General features: G+C 41.2%; 1 protein-coding gene across 1 annotated transcript in view; it reads right to left on the bottom strand.

Moving 5' to 3' along the window:
- Positions 1-27257, bottom strand: part of STAU2 (staufen double-stranded RNA binding protein 2) — a 3898627-nt gene that overhangs the window by 1738735 nt on the left and 2132635 nt on the right. The gene's annotated exons all lie outside the window — the stretch shown is intronic.

Genomic DNA, 27257 nt, shown 5'->3' with positions numbered 1-27257 from the left:
TGGTTGTACATTGTTCCGTTTCTGTTAAGAGGGTTAGTAAGTAGTTTTTTAAGTTCTGGAAAGGGTTAATTATTGGTGTTCTAGGTGTGCTTGTCTTTGGTTTAAGATTTAATATGCTGAAATTCAGCAATGTAAGCTGTCAATGAAATGGGAGTCAGTCAAATGAGTTGTCAGTCAAATAAAATTTAGGTAAATTGGGTGTCAGTCAAATGAGATTTAGGTCAAGTGAAGTGGACCCATATATATATATATATCCATACATATACATATATATATATATATATATATATATATATATACACACACACACACACACACACACACACACACACACACACACATGCACAGTGGATATAAAAAGTTTATACACCCCTGTTAAAATGCCAGATTTTTGTGATATATAAAAATGAGGCCACAATAAATCATTTCAAAACTTTTCCCACCTTTAATGTGACCTATAACCATACCTCTCAACCATACCAAATTCCTCGGTATTTACTGGTTTTGAGGGCAAAACAATGGGGTGCCACAAATTCCCGAGTGGCCCCTTTAATTCACTACTTTTATTTATTTATTTATTTATTTATTTATTTGTATTATAACTTTAAATTTATGGCTGACATCACCAGCCTACAGGGCGTGCAGGATGACATCAGCTACTGGCTGTTCTCAGAGATTTAGTTTGAACTGTTTTGGAGGGGAATGTGCACAGTCAGCCTTCAGGAGGTAAGAGAAGAAGAAATGTGTAAAGCTCCATTAAAATTTCTCCATTAGCTCTGTTGTGTTTGCTGTGCCCCTTGCTCCATTCAGAAAGAACTATTTATTAAGTCCACGAACTGTGTAAATTCTGTTTGTACAAACTCAGAACAATTATTGCTGCCTGTGTGTGATATTTTGCTGAAACTCTGTGTTTATTTAATTTATCCTGCTGCAAGGTGAACGAACTGTGTATTTATTTAATTTATTCTGCTGCAATGTGTCATTTTGAGCATGCTGCACTGTGTGATATTTTCCTGCTGCAAGTTGTCCATTCTGGGCTGCTCGCTACATTTGAATAATTGAACAAACGATCATTTGAACAAACCATATAAAGCCTGGTGTGTGTCTTTTGCTGGGCTGCCTGCTGCTGTGTGTATTTATTTGGGCTGCTGCTGTGTATTTATTTAATATCCTGCTGCAATGCTCAATTTGCAAGTCCTTGCTGGGCTGCCTGCTGCTGTGCACTTATTTGGGTCTGCTGCTGTGTGTATTTGTTTGGGTTGCTGTTGCTGTATTTATTTAATTTATCTTGCTTCATACAGTGCACCGTTTGAAGTCCGGTGTTTCATCTTTTTTTCTCCATGCTGGACTGCTGCTGTGTATCATTCTGCTGCAATGTGTGTCCATTTGAGCCTGAGTCTTTGCTGGGCTGCTGCCGTGTATTTATTTGGGCTGCTCCATTTCAACAAACTAGGAAGTATGCATGTTATGGGGCTGCTGTGTGTGCTATGTATTTTATTCTGCAAGTGCAGGTCTTTGCTGGGCCTTTTAGTCTGTTTCAATGCTCCATTTGAAGTCGGGTTTCTGGTGTTTTATCTTTCTGCTCCATGCTGGGCTGCTGCTGTGTATTCTTCTGCTGCAATGCTCCGTTTGAACAAACTAGAAAAGAAGTATGCGCCATTCCAACAAACTAGGATGTGTGTGTGTGTGTGTGTGTGTGTGTGTGTGTGTGTGTGTGTGTGTGTGTGTGCGCGTGCGTGTGTGTGTGTGTGTGTCCCCAGTTGAGTGCAAGTTTTTGCCGGGCTGCTCCATTTGAGCGCTAGTCTTTGCTGGGCTATGTATTGTTTTCTGCAAGTCTTTGCTGGGCTATGTATTGTATTCTACAAGTCTTTGCTGGGCTATGTATTGTATTCTGCAAGTTTTGTGTGCAAGAACAAAGTAAGTATGCTTTGTTTGAACAAATTAGGAAGTGTCCGTTTCGGTGCGAGTCTTTGCTGGGTTATGTACAGTATTGTATTCTGCAAGGTGTGTGTGTGTGTGTGTGTGTGTGTGTGTGTGTGTGTGTGTGTGTGTGTGTGTGTGTGTGTGTGTGTGTGTATGCGTGTGCTCTCCCATGTGGCTGTCCTGTTAAATTTTGTATGCATTGTAAGAAATTGAATGTAATCAGGCATTTGTTCAGGCTCATAACTTATTGCAGGGAACAAAACAGTTCTATTGTAAATAGCAAGAGGAAAAACTTAAAATATTCTGAAACTCACCATTTAGTGACTGGTTAAACAAGAAAATAAAACATAATAATAAGAAAGCAAAAGTGACCAGATTGTGTCTTTTTAGCCTGGTTGGCTTTGCATATACGAATTAATCCAAAATAATCGTTTTAGTGATAAGGTACTGCATTATTTGCAATTCTCTTGCCAAGTTTAATAAAGCATAAGTTCTGTCTTTTGGTGGAAGTACAGAGAAAAACAAACTGTAGTAGAAAAGCAATCTGCTGTTCTTCCTTTGCATCAGTGGTAATGGGTTAACAGTCGACAGTAACAAAACAATTTGCTTCCTGTCTTTCTTTGCAGCAGTATATTTAGGAAGCAGTTTGCAAGAAGAAAAACAACTCTGTCTCTTTCTCTTTTTCTTTCATGGATTCTGCAATTGCCAACACTTTTCCTCATTTTGCATCTTCCACAAATGAACATTAAAAATATAACACAATGACAAGAGTTCTGTCACTTCTCATCAAAGCTATCCCCTGACAGCTAACAAAATTAGATAAAGAAGACAAGTAAGCAGGAGATCCTTTCGGGAAATTTTACCAACATTTACAAATGGGAATTTCTGCACAAAGTAATAGTTCTCAGATGAAATCTCCATTGTAACAGTGGCATTTAAGGTCATGCCTAATAGTATGTAGATGAAGCTCAGTGACTGCATAGCACATTGACACATGCTGGACAGTCTTTAAGCAAAAAGGCTTTTTAAAGAATCTCTTATCACTAATTCAGGCAGACAAAACCAGGAAAAGGGGTAAAACAAAACATTTCTTTCTGTTGGTGTAGATACAAACCACAGCATGATAGGCATTATACACAATCTATGCAACTGTACACATTTGTTTTAGCGAAAGGGCACCAGAATACTGAATTTAATGTGTGTGTGTGTGTGTGTGTGTGTGTGTGTGTGTGTGTGTGTGTGTGTGTGTGTGTGTGTGTAATTTTCCAGTTAAATATACCCAGTGGCTAGAGGTACTCAGGCTCAAACCCTGTACCTTGGTTACAGGTAGCAAGAGCCTGAATTCCCTTCTCTACCTACCACCACTTGTGAAAACTGTCCAAATTTTTGCCTCATAGATTTGTTCTGTTCCCCATAAAATCTGTGGTTTCCTGGATTTTTGTGGCAAATCAATGAAGGAGTGAATGACAGGCATTTGAATTTCAGACTTCATATTCTTCAGAAAATATATGCAACACAAAAACTTTCATTCTAGCAATTTTCTAAGTTTATAAGATTAATATTTGAAATGTGTCCCTATTTTTTGGGGCTGTATTCCCTAATTATTAGCTTTGTCCAGGCTTTTTGTGCTAAAAAGTTGAGAAATGAATTCACTAAATGATAGCCAGTTAAGTTTCAGTCTTATTATCTTTCAGGAAACACACTGTGGTAACACAACATTTTATTCTAGCAACTTTCCAAGATTATACAAGCAATGTTTAAAATGTGTCCCTGATTTTTTGGGCTTTTGTCCTTCCCAATAAATTTTGGCTTTTTCCAGATTTCTTGTGCTGCAAAGTTAAGAGATACTGTTGAGTGTCGAGTGGATTTTACAAGGAGCTGAGAGCTTCAGGGGAAGAGAAGTTTAATGCTGCTCACGCCAAGCCTGCTTGCATTGTTAGTAGCATAACAGGTAGAATACTTGCTTTTGATGCAGAAGGCTGTGAGTTCTACTCCCACAGTATGTAGATGCATTGCTGATACTGTACTGTATTGTACTTTTAAAGGGGGTGGATGCTGCAGTCCTCTTTGGCGGCAATAACTAGTAACTATGAACCTGTTACCACTTTGCCATCCACTCCCTATTGCAATATTACTAGTTTATCATTTTTTAATGTAACGTAGGCAATTTATCCCTCAAAGGCAACAGGCACTTTATTTGTAGATGAAACAATGAAATATAAAGTTGTTTGCTAGCAGCAACCTCTTCATTGGTTACAGATCTCTCTAATGTGGAATTATTTAGATGACTTTTACTTCTGCAGAGATTGTGCACATTTACTGATACTGATGGATTGAAGAAGTTTGAGTAGACTTTTATGAAGGAAATGTTCTGAATTGGGAAGTTTTGCCATTATTGGTTCATGCATTTTGTGACATTGTTTACTGGAAAAATATTCAAAACAAATTTAAAATGCCCTTTAACTGTACTGTATTATACAAGGAGTATAATTTAATACAATCAGGAGGCTGTATCAAAGAACACATGTATGTTTCGGGTGCAAGGGGCCTATGATTTGAAAACAGCCCAAAAGTAATCTTTATCTGCCTCTGGCCAGATGCATTTTCTTTGGAATGTGGGTTTCAATGCTGTTTCAATGAATGTGAGTTTCAAGGACAGAGAAATTTTAATACTAAGTCTATTTTCACTGTGAGACCGCATTGCTTTGTTTAGCAGATGTCTATTAGTGTTTGTGCTGTAAAATGTAAAACAGAACTTTTAAATGAAATCCAAATTATTGTAGAAGTAAAGCAGTATGCACATTACAGTGTTTATGGTAAATGGGGTGAAATAGCCAAGTAATGGGACACTGGAATGGCTGCAGGGGGGAGGGTTGTGTATGGGGAGGCCCCATTTGACCATGATTTTGTAAGGGGGTAAGGGCGGCAACCTTGGACAGCCACTGGTAGCACAAACTGTAGTTACTCCTCTGATCAGCACGTCATGGAGAATGACTTTTGGAGGTCCAAGCAAACTATAATATTCTTTTGCTAAGATTACAATATTGCCTACCATTAAATGCCCTGCTTTTACCAAAAAACCCACATACTGCAAATTACCAAAAACAAAATCCTAAAGTTCATCATCTTTCTCCCTTCCCAGTGAACATCATTGCTACACATTTAATTTACTACAGGATCTGGGTCTGGGTTGGGGCCATATTTTGGTTGTCTGTTCTTCGGTTTGTGTTTGAACGTTGATATCCCACAATCCCATTGTAGTGGGTGGGGTTACACAATTATGTATGCAAATTCTATGGTAATCAGCATACAGATTTCTACCTATTTTTCATGGGCCTTTGTCCAGATTTCTGATGTTTCCAGGTTGAGAGATATGCCTATAACCTGTACAATTCAACTGAAAAACAAACAAATCTGTTAGGGGAAAAATAAAAAATGTTCAATATGCTGGTTGCACAAGTGTGCACACCTTTAAACTAACACTTTGTTGTGTGTGCACACCCTTAATCTAATACTTTGTTGAAGCACCTTTTGATTTAATTACATTGTCTTCTTGGGCACACACCTGCCATCAATTAAACACACTCTGATTAACCCCAAATAAAGTTCAGCTGTCCTAGCGGTATTTTCCTGATATTTACTCAGTTGCCTGCTACAGCAAAAGCCATGATTTGCAGACAGCTTACAAAGCATCAAAGGGATGTCATTGTTGAAAGGTATCAGACAGGCGAAGGGTACAAAAAAAATTTCACAGCATTGGATATACCATGGAACACAGTGACAGACAGTGACAGAAGACAGTCATCAAAAAGTGGAGAAAATATGGGACAACAGTACCGCTGCAAAGAACTGGACGTCCCTCCAAAATTGATAAAAAGACAAGATGACAACTGGTCAGGGAGGCTGCCAAGAGACTTACAGAAACACTGAAGGAGCTGCAGGAATTTCTGTCAAGTACTGGTTGTGTACTACATGTGACAACAATCTCCCATATTCTCCACATGTCTGGACTATGGGGTAGGGTTGCAAGACGGAAGCATTTTCTTAAACAGAAAAACATTCAGGCCTGGCTAAAATTTGCAAAACAATACATTAAGTCTCCCAAAATCATGTGGGAAAATGTGCCATGGTCTGATGAGACCAAGGTTAAACTTTTTGGCCACAATTCCAAAAGATACATTTGGCAAAAAAAAAAACAACACTTCGCATCACCAAAAGAACACCATCCCCATGGTGAAGCATGGTGGTGGCAGTATCATGCTTTGTGGCTGCTTTTCTTCAGCTGGAACTGGGGCTTTAGTCAAGGTAGAGGGAATTATGAACAGTTCCAAATACCAGTCACTTTTGGTCCAAAACCTTCAGGTGTCTGCTAGAAAGCTTTAGATGAAGAGGAATTTCACCTTTCAACACAACAATGAACCCAAGCATACATCCAAATCAACAAAAAAATGGCTTCAGCAGAAAAAAATTAAAGTTTTGGAATGGCCCACCCAGAGCCCAGACTTAAATCCAATAAAAAATCTGTGGGGTGACGTGAAGAGGGCTGTCCACAGGAGACATCCTCACAATCTGACAGATTTGGAGAGCTTCAGCGAGGAAGAGTGGGCAAGTATTGCCAAGTCAAAATGTACTCAAGAAGACTGGATGCTGTAATTAAATAAAAAGCTGCTTCAACAAAGTATTAGTTTAAGGGTGTGCGCAGACAACAAAGTATTAGTTTAAGGGTGTGCACACATATGCAACCAGTGTAATTTACGTTTTTTTTTTTTATATTTTTCCCCTAACAGATTTGTTTTTCAATTAAACTGTGCAGGTTATAGGTGAAGTTAAAGGTGGGAAAAGTTTTGAAATGATTTATTGTGGCCTCATTATTTTATATGACAAAAACCTGGCATTTTAACATGGTGTGTAAACTTTTTATATCCACTGTAAATTCTATGAAACTGTACAGAGTTAATATTGCAGAGCTAACTAATTGGCTGTAGTGGACTCTGTAACCATCAGATACATCAAACTGGTAAGTATACTTTTTTTGCACTTGGTTTACACTGTACTGCATTTATATATTTGCCTCATTGTTTATTGCTGGCCTCTTCTGTCTGCTTTGTTTGTTTTTCAGGGCAATTCCGTATCTAGTTTCAGGTGGGGTTGTTTTGCTTTCTGTAGAGTTAGCCCACCTACGGTGTTAGTTATTGGCCAGCACCTCTGTGTTTATCTGATTGCCTGAGAATTATTTTCTGTGTTGTACTTCTAGTACAAAGACTTCCATTCCATGATATTGTGCAGAGCTAACTACCTGGCTGTGCTGGACTCTATAACCATCTGATATAACAAACTGATAAGTATACTTTTTGCACTTGATTTACACTGTACTGCATTTATATATTTGCCTTATTGCTGGCCTCTTCGGTCTGCTTTGTTTGTTTCTCAGGGCAATTCCGTATCTAGTTTCAGGTGGGGTTGTTTTGCTTTCTGTAGAGTTAGCCCACCTAAGGTGTTAGTTATTGGCCAGCACCTCTGTGTTTATCTGATTGCCTGAGAATTATTTTCTATTTTGTACTTCTAGTACAAAGAACTGCATTCTATGAAATTGTACAGAGTTAATATTGCAGAGCTAACTACCTGGCTGTGTTGGACTCTATAACCATCTGATATACCAGACTGATAATATACTTTTTGGCACCTGATGTACACTGTACTGCATTTATATATTTGTCTCATTGTTTATTTCTGGCCTCTTCTGTCTGCTGTGTTTGTTTTCCCCACCCTCCCAGGCAAGTGTTGTACTCTTTACCCTGGTGGCTTTGGAATTGCCCAGCCCTGGTGTAAAATTGATTTCGGTCACTCCTCCCATTCCCATCTCATTTGCTCACTCAACTGAGTATAGTAAGATCATTTGGGAAGGACTACCCCCTTGCTTCTATGATTTTGGACACTCCTCCCTGTCCCATCCCATCAGCTCAGTCTGAGTACAGAGATAGCATTTGGGAATGCCACCCCCACTTAGTTTCTTGATTTTGAACTATCTTCTGTTTCCTCCCTCTCCACTTAAAGGAGAACCGCATCCACAGACTCAAAAACATCTTTATGTCATCATGGTTTAGTGTCTCCTACATTTTAACACCACTCCAGGAGTATTTACAGTTTTTTAAATATTTTTATACATAATTTCTGAGTCTGACCACATGGGGTCTGGCACCATGAAGTAATTCTGGCTGTCTAGTCTGCCTCTAGATATCCCATAACGCAGTGCTCATCTGTAAAACGTTAAGTAACACAGGTCTTTTTCTACCTAAAGCTCCTCTCACGGCATTGATTTTACATGCATACACTGCTGTCTTTCAGTCAGTTAGTTTTAAGTAATATTTCATGCCATTCAATGACTACTTAAAACACAGAAAGTGCAAATGCATTGGCAGTGTTCTAAAGACCAAAATTCCACCATAACAGATGCAAACAAATGCAATCTGAGGGTCATGCTGCTCAATGCTAGAAGTCTAAATCTCAAGATGCACTCGCTTGAAGCTTTCCTCAAAATGGAGAATGTCAACATCTGTGCTGTGACAGATACCTGGTTAAAAGAGGCAGAAAGTACCCCTGCACTCCCAGGCTACAACTCATTCCATACCTTTCGGCCCCAGAATACAGCCAGAAGCTCCAAAGGTGGTGGTGTCTCTATATTCTTAAAGGATGCACACACCTCTAGACTGGTAGCCCAACATAATGCATCCAAGATACTTCAGGTACAACTAAGAGTAAGACGGAGATACACATCATAGCCTGCTACAGAACCCCAAACATTTCCCCAAACTCCAACTTCCTAAGCACCCTGGAATCTATCAAGGTCCAACCCAATACTCTCATACTGGGTGACTTCAACTACCCTTCCATCGACTGGGAAAACTATTCAAGTACAAACCAGTCACACAGAGCTCCTATAAAGGCTGTCCCTCCTCAACAGTTGACTGCACGATAGTGTCAGCAGAAGCACCAGTTCACATGAATAAAAATTTAAGTTTAATTCCTCCGGCAAGTAGACACCAGAGTAATGCAATCAATAAAAACAATACAAATAGTTATAATATGAAACCAACAGATTAAGCGCTTTCATCTTCTTACAGAAGACTTAATCAGAATAAACAGAACCCTTCTCTACACTCATTTTTATAGTACGTTACACATCTTCCATTGGATAAAACATTAATTAAGTAATTAATTATGCAAATGGTGCCAATGAACTAGAATTAAAAAAAAAAACAGTATTAGTAAAGTTATTTAAACAGTACTCACTGTATAAGTTTTTTTAAAAAAAAACTGTTTCTGTACTTTTGTTTTCAGTGTATATCAAGACATAAATACATATGAAAGAACTTGTCCAAACCCTAAACCTACTCATAAAGGTAAAACAAACAAAAAAACATCCATTACAACCATTACAACATATACGAAACAGCCATAAAAAGTTAACATGGTTTTACAATAGGCCTAGTAATGAATGTGTATACATAATTTAGTTTTTAGCCTTTCTAGGCTTAGACACCTTCATTTTTAAGACAGGAAGAAGTGAAATATGATCATTCATACCGGGTGGGGTACAGGCATCTAGTTTTAACTGCATATCATTTCTCTATATTCTAACATATTCTCCCAATCCCCACCCCTATCACTAGGAACCACCTTTTCCAGGACCCAAAACTTAAAATCTGCCTGTGTGCACACCAGACTGTGCCTATACAGAGAATTGGTTTCTCTTTTTCTATTGATGTCATAATTATGTTCATACACACGTTGTCTCAAAGTATGTTCGGTTTTACCTATGTAATATGCCCAGCAATATTTGCAGTAAGTGAGATAGACTGCCCCTTTTGAATAACAGCTGTTGTACATCAAAGTCTTAAGGCTAGAAGGGATACTTGGCATTTCTAAACTCTTACAGTTAGCCATAAAAGTACATTGGGAACCCCTTCCACACTTATGTGTCCCCCATTTAGCTATTGTCCCACTGATGGTACTGCTCTTCTTCTTTTCCAGTATTTCCTTAAGACTATAATTTCTCTTACAACTGTACCTCACTTGTCTCTTAAATATGTCTAACCTACTGGGCATTCTTTGAAACATACCCCATACTCTATTTATGGTTTTCTTTATCCACCATGTATCTTGGTCAAATCTCATTACTAGATAGGGTGCAACAGATGATGTCCCTGTAAGCAAACCCTGTTCTTTTATTAAAGGCTCCCCATACAGTAAGGGTATATACAAATTTCCCCATCCTTGTAGCACTTCTTCTTCTTTAATGGGCCTAATCAATTCCTCCAGGTACCCTCTTTCTAAAAAAAAAAAAGAGAATGAACATAATCTAATTCCTGTATAAAATCATCCTTGTTGGATGTCATCCTTGCAACTCTTACCATCTGTCCCTTCACAATATTACGTTTCTGAAAATAGGGATGACTACTTTGGTAGTGTAGGTAAGAGTTGGAGAAACACCTTTTCCTATAAACCTTGGATGTAAATCTGTTGTTATCCAAGTCTTTTTCTATGCAGACGTGCAAGTAATTAATTTTAGTCAATCCTATTTTGTGGGTAAAACTTAGAAATTCTGTGGTGGAACTCAATTAAATTGGGAATCATCTCAAGGGGTCCCTTCCACACAATAAAAATATCATCCAAAAAATGACAGTACCTAGAAATATAATCTTTATACATGGAATCAAAGGGTCTATATCACTTCGACAAAATGGCAGACGTTCGAATACCTTATGTTCGAACTTATAACCTCGAAGTGCAAAACCATAGAAGGCTTAGAACAGCAATGTTTTTCCCAGGGAAAAAAATTGCTGTTCCAAGAAACACACACACAACATAAGCACACCAAAAAAACTGCAATCCATACACATACACTTAAAATCCTACATCTAACCCTACACTAAACTGTACATACACTACTATCTATCCACTTACCTTAACCCAAACCCTAAGGTCTGAAACTATCGCACACTCTCCTGACCCGCACCCTAACCCTAACTCACCTATCCTGCCCTAACCCTAAAGTCTGTCACTATCACACACCCACCTCACCTGTACCCTAACCCTAACTCACCTAACCCACGCCCTAACCCTAACATCTGCATAATCACACACTTACCTGAACCTGACCCATAACTTTACACCACAGTGCTGAAAATCCCGAAGCCACAGAAACGGCCCACGAAATTCTTTCCCTGGGAAAGAATTCGGTGTTCTGCAGCTTCGCGATAATCAGTTTTCGAACTTCACAATTCAAACATATGGAGTTCAAACTGCTGAAGTTTCGACGAACTGATAGGAACCCGAATCAAATACATGATGGATTTCCCAATATAACATAACAATATTAGCAAATATGGGGGCACAGAATGAACCCATGGAACCCCATCTAGTTGGTGGCACAGCTCCCCCTGAAAAATCAAAAAAGGTTTTTTGAGCACCAGCTCCATATTTTCAAGTACCAACCTAAGATCAGCTGAAGATAGAAATCCAAACTCTATCAACATGTGTTTGAACCATTCTAGGCCTTTTTGGTGTGGAATAACAGAACATAAATCCTTGACGTCCATTGTCACAAAAATAAATTCAGATTTAAACTCTAAACATCCTATCTTATGTAAAAAAAGTCCCACAAATCTATAAGAATATATGGGTATTTGCATTGGTACTGTTTTAATTTTGTGTCCACAGATATTGCCAGGGGCTGTGTTTCTGAACCCCCGGAGAGGACAATAGGTCGAAGGGGTAGGTTTCTGACATCCTTATGGACCTTGGGATCCCAAACATACTGGAAATGAGGGAGATTTGTAACCTTCAAAAAATGGTGTAGTTGTTCGTTAATAAGACTTTGGCTTAAATTATCATCCAAAATCCAATCAATCTTGTTATAAGCTATATTCAACCAATTTCTAGACACCACAGCATACCTATTGTCGGTGTTTAGGATCTCTGCAATTTTGGTAATGTAGTCCATGTAGTGAAAGCGCTTAATCTGTTGGTTTAATATTAAAACTATTTGTATTGTTTTTATTGCTTGCCTTACTCTGGTGTGTACTTGCTGGAGGAATTAAACTTCAATTTTTATTCATGTGAACTGATGTTTCTGCTGACACTATTGTGCAGTCAACTGTTGAGGAGGGACAGCCTTTATAGGAGCTCTGTGTGACTGGTTTGTGCTTTTGGTGTTTTGGAACCAGTGTTTCCTTGGAAAACTATTCAAGTACCAATGTACAGATCCAACGCTTTCTGGAATTTATCAGTTCCAATGTCCTGGACCAGCTCATTCTGACCCCCACTAAGGGAGTCAACATCCTCGACCTGGTTATCACTAACATGGGAAACCATTGCCCCACACCTATAGTCAATTCCTTCCTGGTTAAATCTGACCACAAATTAATCACCATGGCAATCTCCATCTCACTTACACCTCCCACTAAGATGACCACCCTGAAAAACTTCTCTAAAGCCAACGTTGGGCTCCTAAAAACACAGGTGGCCAACTTCTCGGCACCCATGCCAATGGAAAATAGCTGCATGACTGCTGAATCATACACCAGTGCACTGTACGAGCATGTACACAAATGCATGGAGCTTGCCATACCAAATAGAACTAAGACGTTCTCCTCCAAAAAAAGGAAGCCAATTTGGTGGTCCTCAACCATCAATAAACTTTACAACATAAGGAAGAAACTGTTGCAGAAAAAAAGAAGTCACAAGACTGGAAAACCTCCCTTACCAGTCTCAACAAAAAGCTGAGATCCCTTATCAAATCTTCTAAAGCCAGCTATGAAGGCAGAATTGCAGCTGACACCAAAAACAACCACAAAGCCTTCTATAGCTATATCAAAACCTTCAAAGGCAATACTCAGATTTGCTCTGAGTTATTGCACAATGGCACCTCTTATTCTGAGCCAACAGATATAGACAACATACTGGCCAACAGATTTAGTGCCAACTTTACCTCTCCCCCCCAAGGGCCCTATCACAATACCAGAAGAAAGCCTGGGACCCACCCTTTCTGCAGCACAGGTAAAAGGTGCACTGTTCAAAGCCAAGAATACAATGTCCATGGGACCTGATAATATCCCTGGCTGCATCCTACATGAGCTACAAAATGAACTGGCACCACATCTGTGTGGTCTGTTCAGTCACAGTCTTACCTCAGGCTATGTCCCTAACGAATGGTGCACTGCTACAGTTATCCCACTCCATAAAGGGGGAGCAACTACAAACCCTGGGAACTATTGCCCCATTAGCTTGATGAGTCTGGTATGCAAAGCTATGGAGTGCATATCATGGACCTGCTTAACAAAGATATAGGTAATCTCCAAACTCTTGACCCCACACAGTTTGGCTTTGTCTAGGGGAGATCCTGCCTGCTGAACCTGGTTGACTTCTCTGAGGCAGTACCCAAGGCTGTGGATGAGGGTAAGACAGTGCATACAGCCTACCTCGACCTGGCCAAGGCCTTTGATACCATTCCCCACTCAGGTATCATTGATAAACTCACCAAACTAGGCATCAATCCTGACATCACTAGGTGGATTACAAATTGGCCCACAGATTGAAAGTTGTGGATTCCAAATCAGACTGTCGATCAGTCATGAATGGAGTCCCACACGGCTTGGTCTTGAGCCCTCTCCTGTTTGGCATCTACGTCTCAGACGTCTAGGCCAACACAGAAGGACTCTGGCTGACCAAGTTCATTAATAACTGTAAGCTAGGAGTAATTATCAACTCCCCAAGTGATGCAGACATCCTACAAAAGGGCCTCTCTGACAGCAATGACTGGTGTCAGAAGCATGGCCTGAAGCTTAATGCCAAAAAATGTGCTATCATCTCCTTTGGAAAAAACTCAGTTCCCATAAATTTACTATGTTGATGGGAGCCCACTGAACACTGAGGGGGTCATAAGAGATCTGGGCACTCAGGTTGACAGCCACCTCACCTTCGACCACCACATTGTCACTGTGGTCAGAAATACCCTCTACATGGCATATCTTATAGCCAAAGGTTTTGCATCCAGGAGGAAAGAGGTCATCATCCCTCTCTATTCATCCCTCATTAGACCAATAATCGAATATAACTCCCCATCTGGCATGTACCTGGGCAGACACCTGCAACAGCTGGAGAGGCCACAAAAGTACCTCACAAAAAAGATCCTAGGCATTAAACACATGTCCTACATGGACAGACTCAAGAAACTTCAGCTGTTCTCAGTCTCTTATCGTCTACTTAGAGGTGATCTCTGCTTGACTTAACAAACCATGCCCTATTTGAAATGCTACAACTAAAGAAATCCCAATCTTCCCATGCCACACGCTCCAGAGATCACAACCCCATTACCACAATTAACAGAACATGCTGGAGGGACAGGTTCATCTCCCAAAGACTGCCCATACTCTGGAATAAGCTTCCAATTCATGTCAAGCACAGCCCCACTCTGGCCCTCTTCATGAGAAATCTTGACGAGTGGATGGTTAACAGAAAGTTCACTCCACGGATCATTCCAGTTGCCCTACTGGATATGGGCACTGTAAACTAACATCAGGTGGCACGGTGCCTGGGCAATTTCTTTGAGGCTAGGCATGTAAAGGCTCCAGGGCTATTAGCCTAGTACACACCTATGAACCTATTAACAGACTTTCAAAGTGTTTTTACTGCTGCTTTTTTAGAATGATTAAGCTGCCGTTTTTTTCTGAAGCCTGAATTGTACTACTTTGACTCATCTCCTATCCCCCCTTCACACCTAACTTCCCTGTCAAAGTGCTAAGGGTAATTTGAGCTGTTACCTGCTGTGATTGACCGCTCACAGCAGGAGACTTGACTCATACCATTTCCTTGTCTAGCCTTTACTTTCTGTATGGGTAGTGGAAGGACGAGGGAGCTGTGACATGACAGCATGGGTAGGTTTTTAGGACAGTCATGGTGACGTCAGTTTGGGAAGGGAATTGGCCAGAAAACTACTTATATTCAGTGGCCTTGATGACATCAATGAATTGAAGACTTTTTCAGAGCTGGATAAAAGTTTTTTGAAAGTGAAACCACCACAGTACAGTAAGGTACTGTTCCAGTGGAGAGAAACAGTCAATTTAAAATATTTTAAATGCTGTGTTGTTGTTTATTCATAGCACGGACAAGAAACAGGGAGAAAAAGGACAGAGACATTGAGCATTTAATAACAGAATCACATTGTTATACTTTAATAAAAAAAGTACACTTTATTCAGCTGCTTTTACTTTATCACCTTATTTTTGCTGTGTGCTTTTAAGGACTCATGATTTTATTGTGCTGCATTTATTATTGTTTGTTAGTAGCCTGATTAAATTTATCTGTTATTCTAAGCATCTTAGTTTTGGTTTTAGCACTTGTGCTTCAGGCTAATTACTTTACATTTAAGAAGGTTTTTGTATTCTACACTCTTGTGGACAAACCCTTATCAAAACCCTCTCTCCGTAAGTCTGCCCAAGTATTCAGAACACTATGTCTTGTCAATTCCCATCAGTTTCTCCTGCCAGCCTGTTTGACACGGGCATACTGAGACAGTGTAGCAACTGCTCATGTTTACTGACAACCCTCTTGTCCTAGCAAATAATTCTTCTAATTGCAAGAAATGCATGTACATCAGTAACCTGGAATCCATGCTCTCTTGCACCACAGTCAGTACTCCTGACAAAGACGAGAGTGCCAGCAAAAACACCACACCACTCACATCACATAGCCAAGCATGACACCCACCCACCTATGCAGAGGTCCTCAATAAAAACTTACCTACACAGCAGAGACCTCCAAAACACTCACAAACATTCCACACACAACACCAAACACATCACACACAGCAGACAACACAACAGTGTCTCACAAACACACCCATAAGGCAAAACAATAAACCATCACAGCACACAATGCATAACAATAAACCAAACATACTAGTCATCAGCGACTCAGTTGTGAGACACACCAATGTCCCCTTCACATGGCTCAATTAGGAGAAGATCATGGTCAGTTTTCTGTCTGGTGCTAGAATCCACACATCACACATGCACTTAAGTCTCTTCACAACAAGTATGACTCTTTCATTGTTCAAGTTGGTGTGAATGACTTGAGATGTACCTCCCTAGACTATATGAAGAGATACATGATTGAGCTCTCAGAGTAAGTGTCTCAAGCAGGTATGACCCTAGCCCTAAGCAGCATCCTATCATCACCATAATGTTGCCACAACACCAACAAGAAATAACTGACTTAAACATTTGGCTTAGTTTCTAGTGTCATTCCAAGGGGATCCAGTATCTGTCTGCCTGGGATGACATGATCGACAGGTCTTGATGCTTTGCCAGAGATGGCCTCCAACTTTCCCCACTGGGATTCCAGATCCTAGCCAAGGCTCTCACCTCCCTCATTGTGCCTTTTTTAGGCACTGTCCCAAAGACTAATCTTCCAATATAAAAGGTCTGTCAAAAAGCAAACTGAAGGTCATGCTGCTTAGCGTTAGCAGCCTTAATCTGAAAATGCACTCACTGGAGGCTCTCCTTGTACTGGAAGATGCTGATGTCTGTGCAGTCATGGAAACTTGGTTCAGGGCCATGGAGAGAACCCCAGCCTTACCAGGCTATACATCATTCCACACATTCTGACCCCAAAATGAGGTCGGGAAGACTAAGAGTGGCAAGAGTCCCTATCTTCATTAAGGACAGGCACACCTCCAGACTGGTTTACCAGCATGATGCACTGGAACTACTCCAGGTGCAACTGACAGTTGGCAAGACACCCATCCAAGTTATAGACAGCTATAGATCCATAGACCCCCTCTACAACTCAGGACACCCACTAGTCTTGGCTCCATCAAGGTAGCCCTAAGACCCTGATCCTTGGTGACTTCAACTACCCCACCACAGACTGGGTGAACTATTCCTTCACTAAAGCAATCGCTCAACGATTCCTTGACTTCATCAGTTCTAACACACTAGACCAGTTCGTCTCATCTTCCACAAGGGGAAATAACATTCTGGACTTAGTTCTCACCAACATGGTTGACTGCTGCACCACTCCCATATTATGTTCTTCCCTGTTGAGATCAGATCATCGGACTGTCTTGTTCAAAGTTTCCATCCTACCCACCTCCCACCAGTCATAATCAAGTGAAAAAACTTCTCAAAAGCTGAGTACAACCTCCTAAGGGAGGGTATATCTGTAGCGTCATACCATCGCCTGCCTCACTGGATGCAGACAACTATGCTGAACAGTATACCAATGCAGTACACAAGCACCTGTACAACTGCATGGACTCAGCCATACCCAACAGAACTAAAACCTGCATGTCAAGGAAACACAAACCTGTTTGGTAGACATCCTCTATCAACAGTCTTTACAACAAAAGGTAGAAACTGTTGTCCAAGGGCAAAAAAGAACAAATTGGAAAAACTCCCTCCTTAGCCTCAAGAAGCAAATTAGATCACTAGTGAAAACCTCCAAAGCCTATTATGAATTGAAACTAGCCTCCGAAACAAAGGGAAACCACAAAGCCTTCTTCAGTTACGTCAGGAACCTCAATGGCAAAGTCCCAGGTTGTTTTGAATTAATACTTAACAGTATCACCTATACTGATCCTGTTGACTAAGCCAACCTGCTAACAGATAGGTTCAGCGCAAACATCCCCCCCATCCACCCAAAGGCCCTTCTCACAACCCTCATACTTGTCGCGCACCTCACATCTCCATAGATCAAGTGTTAAAGGTCCTATCCAAGGCAAAGAACACAGCTTCCATGGGACCTGATAGTATCCCAGGTTGTATTCTGCACCATCTCCAGCAAGAACTGTCTTTGCCATTGAGCACCTTATTCAACCACAGCCTAAGTACAAGCTTCATCCCAGCAGAGGGGAGAAATGCCATTGTCATCCCCTTGCACAAAGGTGGTGCCACTACTGACCCTGGAAACTATTTCTCCATTAGTTTGATAAGTCTGATCTGTAAAGCCATGGAGCATATTATTATGAATCTCATAAACAAGGACATAGACATTTTCCAAGCACTTGACCCCACCCAGTTCATATTCACGGGCAGATCTTGCTTGTTGAACCTGGTTGACTTCTTTGAGACAGTCACCAAGGCCCTGGATGAAGAAATGTCAGTACATACAGCTTACCTTGACTTGGGCAAGGCCTTTGACACAACCCCCCACTCAGGTATCACTGAAAAGCTAACACAACTTGATGTATATCCCTATCTCATCAGGTGGGTGGCCAACTGGCTCACCGACAGGACCCTCAAGATCAAAATAGGAGTCTCCACCTCTGATAGCAGACCTGTCACTAGTGGAGTTCCCCAGGGATCTGTCCTGGGATCCCTACTGTTTGGCATCTACTTGGAGGTCCAGACAAAAACAAAAGGTCTGTGGCTGACAAAGTTTGTGGACATCTGTAAGTTGGGTGCTGTCACTGACTCCCCAAATGATGTTAACATTGTGCAAGAGAGTCTTACAGCAACTAATGACAGGTGCCAAAGTCATGCCCTCAAGCTAAATGCAAAAAAAGTATCATCATACCATTCAGCAAAAACACGTCCCCTACTGATTACCACATCAACAGCAGCACCCTAAACACACAACCTGTTGTGAGCGACCTGATTATTCATGTTGATAACAATCTCACATTCGACCACCATGTAGCGGCAGTGGTCAGAAAAGCCTTTTACTTGGTTCATCTCATAAGTAAAGGGATTTCATCCAGAAAAAAAGGAGGTTATTACCTCTCTATACTCCTCCCTCATCAGACCAATAATTGAGTATAACTCCCTGTTTGGTATGTTCCTCTCCAAACATCTGCACTAAGTGAAAAGGCCACAGAAATACCTCACAAAGGGAATCCAAGGCCTCCAACACCTGTCCTATGTGGACAAGCTCAAATCACTAACACTCCACTCGGTATTGTACAGGTTGCTCAAAGGAGATCTGTGTCTCGCCTACAAGGCAATCTTGGACCCTAGGTCTGAATCTAATATGTGACTTCAGCAAAATCTGCTGGAGAGACAGGTTTGTCTCCCAGAGGTTGCCCCGTCTCTGGAATAGACTTCCCATATCAAACAGAGTACCTTGCTGACCCTCTTCCAAGTGCCACCTTGATAAGTGAATGGGAAATCACAAACTTGTCCCATGGGTTCCACCTGAGTCCCTCATTGACAGGGGCAACAAGTGCTGACTGAGGTTTCTCTTTGCCGATAAACTCTTGGCTAGGCTTGCAAGGGCCCTAGGGCCATTAAGCCTAGTAACCTCCTATGAGATATACATATGGATGAAGAAATGTCAGTACATACAGCTTACCTTGACTTGGGCAAGGCCTTTGACACAACCTATATATATATATATATATATATAGGTCTATATGACTTGGTCGACAGTTCATATGGTCGACAGTTTATTTGGTCGACAGTTCATTTGATCGACAAGCATTTTAGGTGGGGGTCTTCGCCCCCCAATGTGGGGGGCTGTGCCCCCCACACCCCCCTAACTATATATATAACAACTCCAGGGTCGCACAACATTGGGGAAGGGGGCAAATGCTTGTCGATCAAATGAACTGTCGACCAAATAAACTGTCGACCATATGAACTGTCGACCAAGTCATATAGACCCATATATACATACACACACATATATATATTTATATATATATATATATATATATATATATATATATATATATATATATATATATACGGTTTCATTTCATATACCCAAAATGCTGAAAAGTACAGTTTTGTACCTACCATAAATGTAGATGTTCGAAGATCCACATTGCTGCAGTCCTTACATATGGGTAGTCCGCTGTCCTCGGTCGGCCCGAATACCAAAGTATTAGGCTGACGTCGGTCATGGGCGCTCAGATCTGACATCAGAGCGTCAGGGTATAAAAGCGCATGACCGACGTCATATCCTCAGTCTTTTCTTGCCCCAGATGTCAGAAGGCCCTAAAAAGAAAGGCCACAGCCAAAAACAGAATACCTCCCAAAAACATGCCCAACAACAACCACCACCCAAACTATATAACCATACAAACTACAGTGGGGAAGGAGGGAGGGTAAATTGGACTGCAGCAATGTGGATCTTGAACATCTACATTTATGGTAGGTACAAAACTGTACTATGTTCTTCATCTCACATTGCTGCAGTCCTTACATATGGGTAGAATCCCAAAGCAGAGGAAAGGGAGGATGGCCAAATCATAAAGCATTAGGGGCTGCTAAAATGCCCTGTAAAATAGCAGTGGCAAACCCAGCCCTAGACTTAGAATAGAGAGGAAGATGGTAATGTTTAGAAAAAGTATGTACTGAACTCCAAGTAGCTGCCTCCAAAATATCTTTTGTAGCTACCCCCCTTAGAAAGGCAGTAGAAGTGGCAGTAGCTCTAGTGGAATGAGGTCTGATTCTAGCGGAATCTCCTTACCATGATGGGAATAACAGAAAGAAATACAAACACCAATCCATTTAGAAATAGTCTGTTTCGAAACAGGTTTTCCTTGAGAACCCAAAGCAAAAGAAACAAACAACTGCTGAGACTGCCTGAACCCCTTGGTTCTGCTCAAATAATAACGCAACTGCCTATGAATATCCAAAGTATGCAAAATCTTCTCCCCTTTGTTTTGGGGGTCTGCATAAAAGGTAGGCAAATGAATAGTTTGATTCAAGGCCACACTAGACACCACTTTAGGCATAAAGGAAGGATTAGTACGCAAAGATACCCTATCCTTATGAAAAATTAGGAAAGGTTCCACTGCCATAAGGGCCTGTAATTCAGAAACCCTTCTTGCAGAGGTAATGGCCAACAAAAAAGCAGTCTTCCATGACAAATACTTCAACTCGGCAGTAGCTGCAGGCTCAAAAGGTTGTAGAGTAAGTTTTTCCAACACAAAATTGAGATCCCAAGCAGGAGTAGGAGCTCTACGTGGGGTTCTTATGTTCTTTGCCCTCTAAGAAATTGCTTAAACAAAGGATGAGAGAATAAAGGAGGGTCACAGTCATAGTGAGCAGAAATGGCTGCAGCATGAACTTTTATGGAGGAGAAGGACAAACCCTTGTCCAATAATTCAGTAAGATATTGCAGAGAAACACTTAAATCAGGCTTGGAAACATCAAAGTCCTTCCCTTTGCTCCAAATAAAAAATCTCCTCCATTTATCAGCGTAAACTTTCCTTGTACTAGGCCTCCTGGCCTCCAAAATAACATTCAAAACTTGTTGTGGAAGCTGAGACCCTCCAGAGTCTAAAACAGAATATGCCAGGCTGTCAGATGCAGAGACTGAATCCTGACATTGAGAAAGTGATTGCCCTCCTGAGACAAAGATGTGGAATCAAAGGTAGAGGCCATGGAGGCTCTCATACTAAACTCCTCAGTAGTGGGTACCAGTGTTGTCGGGGCCAATCCCCCGCTATCAGAATCATGGATGGCTTGTCTTGTCTGGCCTTTAAGAGTACCTTGGGTAGAAGAGGCAGAGGTGGAAAGGCATATACATGAAGATTGTTCCAACTGAATGATAGAGCGTCCACCTTCCAAGCTGTGGGATGAAACATTTTTGTGCAAAACTTTGGCAACTGGTAATTTAGTGGAGAAGCGAACAGATCTATGTCTGGAGTTCCCCATAACACTGTCAACTTTTGAAATACATGAGGATCCAATTTCCACTCGTGAGGATCCACTATATGTCTGCTCAACACATCTGCTAAGGAGTTCTGTGCTCCTGGTAGGAACCTTGCCTGAAGATTGAGGTGTAAACTGAGAGCAGTCTCCCACAAAATCATCGCTTGCCTGCAAAGAGGGTACGAGTGAGTTCCCCCTTGCTTGTTGATGTACCACATGACAGTAGTGTTGTCTGTTTGAATCAACACCTGCCCTGGGTGAAGTAAATCCTTGAAAGCCATCAATGCAAATTGAACTGCTAACATCTCCTTCAAGTTGATATGCAAATGTTGAAGTCTGACAGGCCACGTGTCTTGCACCCATTTTCCATTGAGGTGTGCTCCCCAAGCCTTGTCCGAGGCATCTGTCGTTAGAATCTGACTCGCCTCTGGTCGGGTCACAGAGAGTCCCTTGTTTAGGTGACATTCCTGGGCCCACCACAAAAATTCCTTCTGAATGCAAGGAATCATCTGAATGACAGTGTCTAGATCTTGGCAGTGTTGTGTCCATACATTTTGAGATACCATTGAAGCTTCCTCATATGCAGTTTGGCATTGGGAAGCACCAGAATACAAGATGCCATGAACCCCAAGGCTTGAAGGACTGTCCTTGCAGTCAGCCTGGACTGTAGAGACATTTGATGGAAATAAAGAGAAAGGTTTCTTTGTTTGTCCGGGGTCAAAAAGGCCATCTGAGAAGCTGTATTCAGTCTCACACCCAGAAAGCACATGCCCTGAGAGGGTACTAGACTGGACTTTGTTTCGTTCACAGAATACCCTAGGCATCTTAACACTACCATCACATACTGTAGATGATGAAGAAGTTCGTCCTTGTCTTGTGCAATAATCAGGCAATTGTCCAAATAAGGATAAATCTGTATTCCTCCTAACCTGAAAAAGGCTATCACTGGAGCCAGAACCTTTGTGAACACTCTGGGGCCAGTAGATAAGCCAAAGGGCAATGCAGAGAACTGATAATGTAAATTTCCAGCCAACGCAGGTACCTCCTGCAACTGGGCCTGATAGGAACATGAAGATAAGCCTCTTTTAGATCCAGAGTTACCATCCAGTGATCTTTTCCCAGCAGGGGTAAAAGCTGTTGTAACATCAGCATTTTGAACTTTGGAATGTCCAAATAAGTGTTGAGGATGGATAAGTCCAAAATCGGTCTCCACGTGTTCCCCTTCTTTGGTACTAGAAACAGGCGAGAATAAAATCCTAGACCCACCTCTGACAGAGGAACTGGCTGTATAGCTCCCATTTGAAGAAGTAAGGAAATCTGTTTGTGAGTCTCTATCCTTTGCCGAGGAGGAACGTCTGGCATGCCTTTGAAAGGAGGCAATGTATGGAAATAGAACTTGTAGCCTTGGTTTATAATGTCCAATACCCATTTGTCCTGGGTGATTAAAAGCCAGTTTTGCTTGAAAAGAGCTAGTTTTCCTCCCAAAGGAGCTGCCAGGCAAGAAGAATCTGGCAGCTGAAAATGCAGGTCATTGGGCCTGTTTTCGAAAGGACTGGCCCCTACCCTCACCAGCAGACTGAGCAGGCGAACTCCATGTTCTGGGCCTGAAGGTACTCTGAGCCCTGACCCTACCACATCTAGATCTACCCCTAGACTGAGAATCAGAAGAAGGGTACGTCCACCCCTTAGTAGGCCAATTTCTACTAAACTTTGGAGGTTGCACCTGCAAAAAATCTTTAACAGTCTGCATGGACTTAGCCTTGTCTTCCATTTTCTTCAAAACAGACTCCACAGGGGGACCAAACAAAACTTCAGACTGTAAAGGGGCATCCAGAATTCTAGTTTTAACATGCTCGGATAAATTCTGATCCTTAAGCCAGGCATGCCTACGAAGAACTGAACCCGTGGCAGCCACCCTAGAAGAAGCCTGTAAAGCATCAAAACCACACTGCAAAGAATGCTTTCCCACCTGTTCAGATACATGCACCAAATCTTGCAATTCTTTACACTCTATGCCCTCTGCCAAAGCATCCACTTTAGATTTTAGCTGAGAAAGGAGGAAATTCTGATACTTCAACATATGAAACTGGCAATTTAAAGCCCTCATTGCTAAAGTAGAAGATGTGTACACCTTCTTACCCCATCTGTCCAAAGCTCTAGCTTCCTTATCTAGAGGAACCAGATTCTTTACAACAGAGGCTCTAACACCCTTAGGCCTCTGACTAACAGTTTCTGGATCCGCCCTAGGACTCTTATACAGATATTTATGAGCCTCAGGCACCCTATAATACCTGTCCGGTTTAACTGGTGCAGGGGGCAAAGAATCTGGATTAAGGGAAGCCTCCGAAAAAACATCCTGAACAACATCCAAAACAGGAGGTATAGCCAAGGGTCTATGCTGTGGTAAAAACAAGAACTCCCTAAGCCTCTTTCGTGAATCAGAGAAATCCTGTCCTTCCCACTTAAAATGCTCCCTCATGGAGTGTAGAGTTTCTGAAAATGAAAAATCCTCTGGAGGAGAAGCAGAAGGAGTGGAATCCTCTGCATCAGAATCAGAATAAGGGAGTAAATCCTGAATGTCTTCAGCAGAAGACTCTGAATCATCTGAGGCCTGGTCCAAACTTTCCAACTCCGGCTCCACCCTGGGCCTCTTATCAGGAGGGGGCATAGAACCTCTAATTAAAGTAATCAAATCTTCTGCCATTTTAAGCATGTGCTTTTAGGCACAGACCCTGAAGCACCAGGACTGACACCAGAGGAAGGCAAAACAGACCTGCCCTTAGAAGGAGCCTTAGGAATAGAAGTAGAAGGCCTAACCACCTTAGGCATAGAAGGGAGAACAGAAACCTGAGAGGCCCCTTCAGCCTGACCTGACTCCTGTGATGCTACATCTTGTAAAATCAAAGTTTCACCCTGAGACTCAACAGAAACTTCAGCCGGATCCACCTGTTCCACTGTAGCTTCTAAAGGACCGGCGTCCAAACGGACGAATCATCTTGCCTAGGCTTCAAAGATTTGTCTTTGCGCTTCTTGGAAGCGGCCGGAGGATCCGACGGCATATTATAATTACACCGCTTCCCAAAGACTAACCTAGCGCAATCTAACCTTCGTTTAATGGTGCGCTTATTAAACCTAGCACAAAACCTACACCCGACTACGTCGTGCTCCGGTCCCAAACAAGGAATACAAAGGGAATGATAATCTCTATGTGGTATCTGTTTCCCACAAGAAATACAATTATTCACTTTTTCTGACATCCGGAAATAACTGAGGCAAGAAAAAACAAAAATATTCCCCAACGGGGTACTTAGCCCAAATTGGTACCGGTCTGAAACTCCAAATACGAAAAATTTCAGAACGCCGAACGGCACTTGCAACGCTGCTTCTGCATCGGACCATGCGGCAAAAAAGACTGAGGATATGATGTCGGTCATGCGCTTTTATACCCTGACGCTCTGATGTCAGATCTGAGCGCCCATGACCGACGTCAGCCTAATACTTTGGTATTCGGGCCGACCGAGGACAGCGGACTACCCATATGTAAGGACTGCAGCAATGTGAGATGAAGAACATTCTCACATTTCAGCATTTCGAATCCATGAAGCCAGAACCCCACAAAGCCGAAATCACAAACCCGAATACACAGCATACAATACACCACACACAAACCACAACACCTACACCACAAAAAACATAAACACAACAAAACACCACACATACCTACACTAAACAACCCCCCCCCCACTTATATATACTAACTCCAAGATCGCACAGAGGAAAAAAAAACACACACACACACACACCACACATACACATAAGTTACAAAAGCGCTCACATACACTCACTCACCTGAAAGTCCAAACACAAACATCCCAAACAAGCGCCACTGCATATGCACGGATTCGACATATTCGCATTCGCACTTATGCACTTTTGCTATTATAAAGTTTCGGCTTCATGAACTCGAAATGCTGAAATTCGAGATTTCAGCATTTCGGGTATATGAAGTGAAACCATACATACACATACACACACACACACACACACACACACACACACACACACACACACACACACACACACATAAACTACATATCTTCCATAGTTTTAAAGGTTCATATGCTAAGCTGTTAAGCTTTCTTACAACCCACTGGTCTTCAAGAAGCTCAACTGCTGTAATTTCATACTGATACTGATTTCATATATACAAATCAAGACAGTTTCTAAAGAAAATTAAAACTGACTTTTCTGATCGTAATAGGATGGGTATTCCATGACCTTGGAAAGCGCTATGTTAACTGTCTTGTATTTCTGTGATACTGGTATGTGCTATTAGTATGGTGTTCCTAGCTTCTGTAAGCTCCCTCAGAGAGGAGTGTTCCAGGCACAGATTTTCATAAGGAACCAGATTACACACTGCTTAGAGACTAGGCAGTGGTTATCCCTAAACAATTTATAAGCAGCAGAATATAATGACAGCTATGGAACACTTTTTTAATAGTTCAAGTTTTCCAACCCTGTGACGTCTTTCAGTAAGGAATTAATGTACCTTCTCAAGCTGTTTCAGGTGACTTGCTCAAAGCTACAAAATGGAGTACTGTATTCAATACTAGACTGGATCAGTGAAGTGGGAAGTTGTACTGTGGAGACTAAACATGCTCTTTGGAATATGATAAGCTACAGAATATACCTTATTGTCTTTGGGGTTGCTTTATTTTTTGTTATTTATTAAAAGCATTCAAATGTTTAAACCCAGGCACTTTACATAAAAATTAACACAAAGAAAAAAAGCAAATTCAAAATAAGTCTGCAGAAGACAAATTAATCATTCAACAAACAGATAAAGTAAACATTTAGCCATCTGAAAACATATGAAATGCCTCTGCAAGGACCTAAATAAACCTCTTATAAAAACAATCACCCAAACAAATCATAGATGTTAGCTGATTCCACAGGGCTGTTACAAAAATAAGCAGAACAAATTCTACCCTCTGTTTCTAACAAGGCCCATGGAACAAACAAACAGACATTCACCTGTTAACTTGTGATGTGCATCCAGGACACAGGTCTCAGCAACTCCTTAAAACAGGTAGGACCTACGCTGTGAAGGGTACAGAATTCTACATTGCAGTAAAGTTAGATCACCATCAGGATACACAAGGTAGTCAGCATTACAGTTATCAAAGTGTAAAATAACCAGTGCATTAGTCAACACTGCCAAGTTTGATGATGGCATAAAGGTGTTTGATTTGAGCAATATTATTCGGGTAGAAATAAGGTGTCATGATGAAGCTAACCTCTGACCTTTTAGCATCTAAATGTCATCAAAAATAATCCAGATTGTCTAATAAAACTGTTTTGAAAAAAAAAAAAATTACTCCAGATCTCATATACAAAAGACAAATACCGATGCACTGTCTCAAATAAGTTCAGAAAACAGCGGAAGATGTGAAGGTTGAGCAATGAAATGCATAAGCATGATTTTATTAACACCCTTACTGAATTATCAGTTAACATATAGGCAAACAAACATTTATATCAATGAAAACAAAACCATCTTAACTTGTTCCCAGTTGCAAACATTATACATCACATGTATTCTTTTGTATAGCTATCATCAATCCAACATTACATAAATTTCTGAATTCATGCCTTCCCTTAATCTCACTCCTT

Source organism: Protopterus annectens, chromosome 3.part1 (genome assembly GCF_019279795.1).
Source record: "Protopterus annectens isolate FY-2018-M chromosome 3.part1, PAN1.0, whole genome shotgun sequence".
Classification (NCBI taxonomy): domain Eukaryota; kingdom Metazoa; phylum Chordata; order Ceratodontiformes; family Protopteridae; genus Protopterus; species Protopterus annectens.
The sequence above is the reverse complement of the archived record's forward strand: the minus strand, read 5'-3'. Positions and strand labels throughout refer to the sequence as shown.